The sequence below is a fragment of the Bos indicus genome, chromosome 9, assembly GCF_029378745.1.
Source record: "Bos indicus isolate NIAB-ARS_2022 breed Sahiwal x Tharparkar chromosome 9, NIAB-ARS_B.indTharparkar_mat_pri_1.0, whole genome shotgun sequence".
Lineage (NCBI taxonomy): Eukaryota > Metazoa > Chordata > Mammalia > Artiodactyla > Bovidae > Bos > Bos indicus.
This window is the reverse complement of record NC_091768.1, coordinates 62974347-62983344: the sequence shown is the minus strand read 5'-3', so window position 1 is coordinate 62983344 and position 8998 is coordinate 62974347.

Genomic DNA, 8998 nt, shown 5'->3' with positions numbered 1-8998 from the left:
CTGAACAACGGAAAAGAAAGATACAATCAAAGTTAACCCGTGATTCATATGCCTTAAGCCTAGGTAGTTAACAGTGGACAATTATCAGTAGGCCTGTCGTCATACCCCAATAAGCATAATAGAATTTATGATTCTATTCAGTCACACAGATAATTAGGGTATTCTTTTAGGTGATGGAGAGTCTAGGTACAAGCCTGGGGCTCTTCCATCCAGGGGGTCTGGTTTTCCAGTTGGTTTGTCTTTTCCATAGATACTGGGCATATAGCTCAAAGTTCACAGTCCGGCCCAAGATGGAGTCCTGCTTTCAAGATGGAGCCTGTTCTGCCTGTTTCCTCCTTCACTTTCAGTTCTTCCACCTTTTTCAGATTTCCATATTCTCCTTCCATAGTTTCTTCCAGTATCTACTCTATCCATTCACCTTTAAAAGATATATATTTTTTGGCTGGGCTGGGTCACAGCTGTGGGATGTGCAGGACCTTAGCAGAACAAGGGATCTAGTGCCCTGACCAGGGATTAGACCTGGTCTCCTGCACTGGAAGTGCAGAGTCTTAGCCACTGGATCACCAGGTAAATCCCCTGTTCTCCTTTTCCTGTTGATGACTGGTATCACCATTCTTCATGAATTTCTGCCATTTAAACCCCAAAGGGTTGGCAGTGTATTTTCAAAGTAGAAGGCTTATTTTGGAAATCTAGAACCTTTATAGCTTTAGGAGAAGAAAGCCTTTCATGTCTTATGGGAAACTTCCTTTTCCCTCCCTCCCTTACAGTCATTCAGTCATTTCACTCTCCATTAGCTTAGTCTCTCCCCTCCATTTGCACCTTCTTTCAAAACTTCTTTCTTTTGTATCTGGAAAATTAAGTAGAATTTATGTTTCTTGTGTGATCTTATTAAAGTATTTTCATTTGGTTTATGATTGGTTATGGATTCCATTTTTATTTCACATGTTTCTATGTAAGAATTAAGAATATTAGGGGATTCATATGAACATTTTATAGTGTTTTTAGAGTTTACAGTTTTTTAACATGATGTGGCAAAATAAACTATACAAAAGAGTTGTCAAAAATAATCCCTTCTGGGAGGTGGGTTGTAGGTACAAGTGGGAAAGGACATATATATACCTATGGCTGATTCATGTTGATTTATGGCAGAAGCCAACTCAATATTTTAAAGTAATTATCCTCCAGTTAAAAATAAATAAGTTTTAAAAAAAATAAAACAATTCCTTCTACATGTGACCACTCCCTGACCCCAGATCCCAGTTTCTCTACTCTGTAGTAATGTTTCCAATTCCTTATATATGTTTCTACACATAGCCTATGTATACATGAGTAAATACATTAACTTCCCATCCCCGTCCAAATTCTCCTTAAAACAATGAACAGAATATAAAATTGAAGGAAACTCTGCCTTTGTCCTCAGAGTTTAGAGAAACATCTTTCTGTTAATACAGTATAAATTATACTTTTCTATACTTCTTAAAGTATAGAACACATATTACTTTTAATTATAATTGGGGAAATTAAATTTTAATTAACTGGGAAAAAACAATTTTTATTTATAATTGGGTGAAGTACTATTAACAAAAACATTTTAAAGTCAAACAATTTTATGTAGCTGCTTCCACATATTATTAACAGGACTATCCCATACTTGGCAGCTTTATTTCCCCCCTTCTTTGGATAACTTGTTGGAGAAGGCAATGGCAACCCACTCCAGTACTCTTGCCTGGAAAATCCCATGGACAGAGGGGCCTGGTAGGCTGCAGTCCATGGGGTCACTAGGAGTCAGACACGACTGAGCAACTTCACTTTCACTTGGATAACTTGTAGGGCTGGTGGGTGAGATGTCCAGACCTCTCATTCATCTACTGTTGTCTCTCAGTTGCTAAGGGACTTCTCTGGTGGCTCAGGCAGTAAAAAATCCACCTGCAATGCAGGAGACCTGGGTTTGATGCCTGGCTTAGGAAGATCCCCTGGAAAAGGAAATAGAAACGCACTGCAATATTCTTGCCTGGAGAACTCCGTGGACAGAAGCCTGGTGGGCTACAGTCCATGAAGTCACAAAAAGTGGGACACAATCCCTAACACAAGACACCATTTCCATCGCTAAAATCCGCAGTGCCCATTACAAAGAGGTAGACTGGCTAAAGACACTAGGACTGTTATCTGAAAACTGGATTTGCCTCTTGGTGGATGTCAAGCCACTATACACAACCAAACTGAAGATCAAGAGAAGGAAGTATTTATTATTACTTGCAGCAAGTAAGGAGAACACATGGATCTTTCCCAAAGCAGTATCTCCTCAAAAGGCAAAACCGGGGAAGTTTTAAGTTAAGGGTATGTGCTTATTCATGCAGGAGCTTGAACTCAGCATAGAATTGGGGCAGAGGTCAACAGAATCCTAGCTTTAGTTGATTGAAGTCAGGAGGGTCGACAGGTATGCAGGTCAGGAAGCAACAGTTAGAAATGGACATGGAACAACAGACTGGTTCCAAATCAGGAAAGGAGTACTTCAAGGCTGTATATTGTCACCCTGCTTATTTAATGTTTATGCAGAGTACATCATGAGAAATGCCGGGCTGGATGAAGCACAAGCTAGAATCAAGACTGCAGGGAAAAACATCAATAACCTCAGATACGCAGATGACACCAGCCTTATGGCAGAAAGCAAAGAAGAACTAAAGAAAAGAGCCTCTTGATGAAAGTGAAAGAGGAGAGTGAAAAAGTTAGCTTAAAACTCAGCATTCAGAAAACTAAGATCATGGCCTCTGGTCCCATCACTTCATTGCAAATAGATGGGGAAACAATGGAAATAGTGAGAGACTTTATTGGGGGGGGGCCTCCAAAATCAATGTGACCGCAGCCATGAAATTAAAAGACGCTTGCTCTTTTGAAGAAAAGTTATGACCAACCTAGACAACATATTAAAAAGCTGAGATATTACATTACTAGCAAAGGTCTGTCTAGTCAAAGCTATGGTTTTTCCAGTAGTCATGTATGGATGTGAGAGGTGGACTATAAAGAAGGCTGAGCACTGAAGAACTGATGCTTTTGAACTGTTGTGTTGGAGAAGACTCTTGAGAGTCCCTTGGACAACAAGGAGGTCCAACCAGTCCATCCCAAAAGAAATCAGTCCTGAATATTCACTGGAAGGACAGATGTTGAAGCTGAAGCACCAACACTTTGGCCACTTAATGTGAAGAGCTGACTCATTTGAAAAGACCCTGATGCTGGGAAAGATTGAAGTTGGAAAGAGAAGGGGATGACAGAGAATGAGATGGTTGGATGGTATCACCACTCAATGGACGTGAGTTTGAGTGAACTCCAGGAGTTGGTGATGGACAGGGAGGCCTGGCGTGCTGCAGTCCATGGGGTCTCAAAGAGTCAGAAACAACTGAGTGACTGAAATGAACTGAGGAGGGTCAATGTAATCATTCCATCCTCCACATGGGTGGGGGCCTTGGTTCCTGCAGAACTCAAAGATACTGTATGCATTATTATGTATTATTATACATCTCTTGCAAAAGAACTCTGCTTTATCACTGCACTATTGCTTGCCTTTTCTCTGTTCCTGCATTCCTTTGTTCCCTTAAGATCATTAATTACTTAATGACCTATATGAGAAAAGAATTTAAAAAAGAATAGAAAAAAACATTTTTTAATAAAAGTATTTTAAAAAGTGAGACTTCTCTGGTGGTCCCATGACTAAGAATCTGCTTTCCAATCCAGGGGACATGGGTTCTATTGCTGGTCTGGGAAGATTCTACACTTTGAAGGGCAACTAAGCCTCTACTCCACAACTAGAAAAAGCCCATATACCACAACAAAGACCCAGTGTAGCCACCAAAAAAATTTTTTTTAAGATTATAAATTACTGAGTCCTGTTTAAGGGCAAGCTTGTGGCCAGCTTTAGATCACAAAATGGCTTAGGTGAAAAATAACTTCTCTTATATCTAGAAAGCCATTCCTGGTTCTCTTTCTCTAGGGACCCCCTAACTTAACTGGTTCCAGATGACAAGGAAAATATCCATCCTTGCAAGGCAAAGTCCTGAAAGCATGTCATAGTACAGAGCAGGCGTCAGGAACATCTTTTCTTAGCAATATGACACGGTGATGGCAAGGAGATCAAACCAGTCAATCCTAAAGGAAATCAATCCTGAATATTCATTGGAAGGACTGATGCTGAAGCTCCAACACCTGGGCCACCTGATGTGAAGAGCGGACTTATTAGAAAAGACCCTGATGCTGGGAAAAATTGAAGGCAGGAGGAGAAGGGGATGACAGAGGATGAGATGGTTGGATGACATCACTAACTCAGTGGACATAAGTTTGAGCAAGCTCCCAGAGATGGTGAAGGACAGGGAAGTCTGGTGTGCTGCAGTCCATGGGGTCACAGAGTTGGACGCAATTAAGCAACGGAACAACCACAACTACGTGACTCAGTGAAGTACACACAGGCTATGCTAAAATGCATGGATTTTTTTCTAATGACATTTTGTCATTTACTCTATTTTTTTTTCAGAATAACTACCTTTGTAAATGTTTCATATACTCAGTTGATTTGTTTTATAAAACATGATTTAATCTTTCTAATAGCAAAGTACGATTATCACAAACATATTGCCTCAATCAGAAGAACAACTGAGATATGTAAAATTCTTGCTTTTTCAAGTAGCTTTTGCTTCAGTGATTCCAAAGATGCATTACATGATTTTAAATTTTCAAGCCACACAAGAGTATTTATGAGGAAAAATAAGTCTTCCACTTAACACACTCCCATTCCCAAAAGGATTCACTTTGAACAATTTCTTAATGTTTCCAGAAATTTTCTGAGTACATAAACACATTTTATGGGGGGATTGCTGTATACAAATAGAAACATAATAAACATATTGTTGAATGTCTTACCTTCTCTTTTTACATCTAGCAATGTATTTTGGTGTTTTTTTTTCCATATCCAACCACACAAATCTAAACATACTTTTTAAAATATTACCCAGTAGGAAATTCCTTGTGGTCTAGCTGTTAAGACTCTGTGCTTTCACTGCTGAGGGCCTGGTTTCAATCCCTGATTGGGGAAATAAGATCTGCAGGTGGCTTGGTCAGAAAAAAAAATAGTACAAAGAATTATGAATCATGAATTACTTAACCAGCCCTCTAATAAGCATTATTTGGATTATTTCCAAGTTTTTTACTATTATAAATAGTACTATATTTATTATCCTTGTTCTGGTTACATGTACATTTATAGTTCTACGATACACTGAGAAGTGTAATTGCTGGATCAAAGAATTTGAGAGTTTTAAACTTATTTAGAGATTGCTCAAGTGCTCTTCTCCACCACCACCCCAAAGTTGATGTCATGAAATATGTTAATTTCTGTGAAATAGATGAAAAAGAGTATCTAATTTTTATTTATATAATTTTGAGCAAGGCTAAACATCATTTCATAAATTATAGAGAATTTATGGATTATTTTTCTGTAACTACCTATTCAAAAATATTCCTCAAGTTGTTAATTTTATCTTTAATTTTGTATATCTATTTTATATATAGTAGTTTGTATCTGCTAATCCCAAACTCCTAATTTATATCTTCTCTACCCATCCCCCACCACCCCGCCACTTATGTGGTAACCATAAGTTTGTTTCCTTTGTGAGTCTATTTCTACACAACATGATAAATCCACTATGCTTCAGTTTTTTTAAAAAACTGATTACCATAATAAATTTACTTACTCAAAAAAAAGAGAGAAATTAAACATAACTCATATCTTTAACAGTCTAGTTGCTATGAATTAAAAGTATTGGGATTTTTCCCCTCAATATTCTCTTTGACTTGTCATGAGGCTATGAAGACAGAACTCCTAACCTCAACTTGACTCTTTAATGTTGTGTAGCTGTTTCTTGTAGTCTATACCGTGTTCCATCTAAATCAGATTGATCAGGCTGTTTATTTAAAATACAGATTCTTGGGTCCCATCTGGGACCTCCTGGATCAAATTCTCAGTCAGCTGAGCCAAAAGATTTGCATTTTATGTGCCAAAGCTTGCAAACCACGATTGTGCAGCACCGTTTAGCAAACCAGCCATGTAGTTAAGGTGTAATAGCATGTGGTTTCATCTTCAGCTGTCCCTGTAGCACAACTAAATTGAAAATGGTAGAGTCATTTGTTCAGCTCTGCAAGCCTCCACTTCCCGCCAACAGCTGGAACCCCAAGCACCAGGAACCTGCGATAAAGATAGCCCGAAGCACCAAACAACTATCCCCGTGGTCACAGACTCAAAGGCTGGCAGCAGACAGTTTCTCAGTTAAGATAAAGTTTTTAATCAGCAGCAGCAGGTAATTGACTGACAGCCTGAAAGAACAACCTGAGACGTGATGTCTAACACACGCAGCAGCAACAAACTCTCCCCAGAAGTGATGGACAAGAAGCAGGCCAACTTGACACATGCTAACCACCCGAGAATATCCTCTGCTATTTCAGTCAAAACAGCATGGCCTAATCAATAATGCAAACATCCTGTTTCCCGGGCTAACAGACTCTGTCACTGGATTCCTCAGAGAGATAAAGAAACTGCTGCTACAATTATGCATAATCTTCCTCTAGCCTGAAATGTCAATAGAGGAGGTAAATAATGCTGCAGAGAGAGGAAAACCTCACAGGTGAAAAGTAATTTGCTTAACATTTTTCCTTTTTTTTTTTTTGGTTTTGCACATACCTCCTCCCACTTTCATTTAATAAAGCTTTTGGTAGTGGACTATCAATGAAAGGCTTCATGAAAGAATTAGGTTTTGTGCAAAAATCAAAAAAGAAGAAATTGAATTGATAGAGTGGTTTAGTTATATTTATAGTACATGAGGAGAGAGAAAAATGAAGCCCAAAGGAACTTTCTACTCTCATTCTGTTGAAGTCTTAGGAGACATTAGATGTGTTGTGGGTTTGCTTAAAGCCTCCCCATCCTGAAGGGCTTGGCTTTTTTGCTGGGAGAGGTAAGGGTGCTACATTAAGAAAATTGTGTCTTTTCCCTCTGTGTCTGTATCAATTGCCATGTGCAGATTCAGAGACAGTGAAGAACTTGGTGGGAGGCAATCATAGTCACTTTCATTAAGTAAAAGACATGTCCTTGGAATAATGCCTTTGGGGGGTCACAGGTGCCCCATGATTCCCTCAATAAGGAGGGCCAGCAGTGTGGCTGTCCTGGTGTGAAATGTAGGCTACAATTCAACAGAAAGTATATTCAAAAGGAAAGAGGGAAAGGGAAAGTTGCTCAGTCGTGTCCAACTCTTTGTGACCCCATGGACTGTACAGTCCATGAAATTCTCCAGGCCAGAATACTGGAGTGGGTAGCCTTTCTCTTCTCCAGCAGATCTTCCCAACTCAGGGGTCGAACCCAGGTCTCCCAAATTGCAGGTGGATTATTTGCCAGCTGAGCCACAAGGAAACCTTGTCACAAACATTATCCTGACACTCTTTCACCACATACCCAACCACTCCAACCCCCAAGCTCTAGTTGAACGGGAGGGTGGAAGGATTCTGCCTAAGCTCATAGTCTAAGTGCTGCCTAAGGGAATTCCCTGCTGATCCAGTGGCTAAGACTCCTTGCTCCCAAAGTAGGGAAATGGGATTTGATCCCTGGTCAGGGAACTAGGTCCCACATGCCATGACTAAGTGTTCAAATTCTTAGTCCTGCAGGCCACCACTAAAGATCCCAAGTCCCACAACAGAGATTCCACATGCCACAATGAAAGACTGAAGATCCCGTGTGAAACAACCAAGACCTGATGCAGCCAAATAAATAAATATTTTCTAAATAAATAAAGGTAGAAGGTCATGCGCTCATCTCCTCTTTCAAGAACTCCAAAATTGCAACTTACTGCTAAACAACCATTGACAGGAAAATGTTGGATCACACCAATGAAAGATATCCCATGTCCAAGGGCAAAGAAGAAGCCCCAACAAGACAGTAGGAGGGGCAAAATTGCATTTAGAATCAATGGCTCAAAGAAAACCTTTTGCACGTCAGGACCCAGAGACCCCACAGGGACTGAGCCAGATGTGCCTTTGAGTGTTTGAGTGTCTCCTGCAGAGGCATGGGTCAGTAGTAGCCTGCCAGAGAGCAGGGCTTCTGGCTGCAGCAGACCTGGGTCACACAACATTACCCACCATAGAGTCACCAAGCAGATGACCCACAGACTGCATAGCAATTATACCAAAGACATTCTCACACTGTTAAGAAAGTTGTAGGGCCCATAACAGATTTCCCAACTTGGGGATCCAGCAAAGGGACTGAGAACCCCAAGGGAATTTGACATTGGAGGCCAGTGGGATTTGATTATAGATTCCACAGGACTGGGGAAACAAACTCTTAGAGGGCACAAACAAAACCATGTGTGCACCAGGAGCCAGGAGAAAGGAGCAGTGTCCCCAAAATAGACTGAGTCAGTTTTGCCTGTGAGTATCCAGGAGTTTCTGGTGGAGGCATGGGTTGACAGTTTGGCCTCAGGCCAAATAACAGGGAGGGAACACAGCCCGACTCATCAACAGAAAATTGGATTAAAGATTTACTGAGTATGGCCCTGCCCATCAGAACAAGACCCAGTTTCCCCCACAGTCAGTCTCTCCCAAAAGGAAGCTTCCATAAGCTTCTTATCCTTATTCATCACAGGGAAGACAGAATGAAAACCACAGTCACAGAAAATTAACCAATCTGGTCACATGGACCACAGCCTTGTCTAACTCAGTGAAAGTATGAGCTATGCCATGTGGGGCCACCCAAGACAGATGGGTCATGGTGAAGAGTTCTGACAAAATGTGGTCCACTGGAGAAAGGAATGGCAAACCACTTGAGTACTCTTTCCTTGAGAACCCCATGAACAGTATGAAAAGGCAAAAAGATAGGACACTGAAAGATGAACTCCCCAGGTCAGTAGGTGCCCAATATGCTACTGGAGAAGAGTGGAGAAATAACTCCAGAAAGATGAAGAGACGGAGCCAA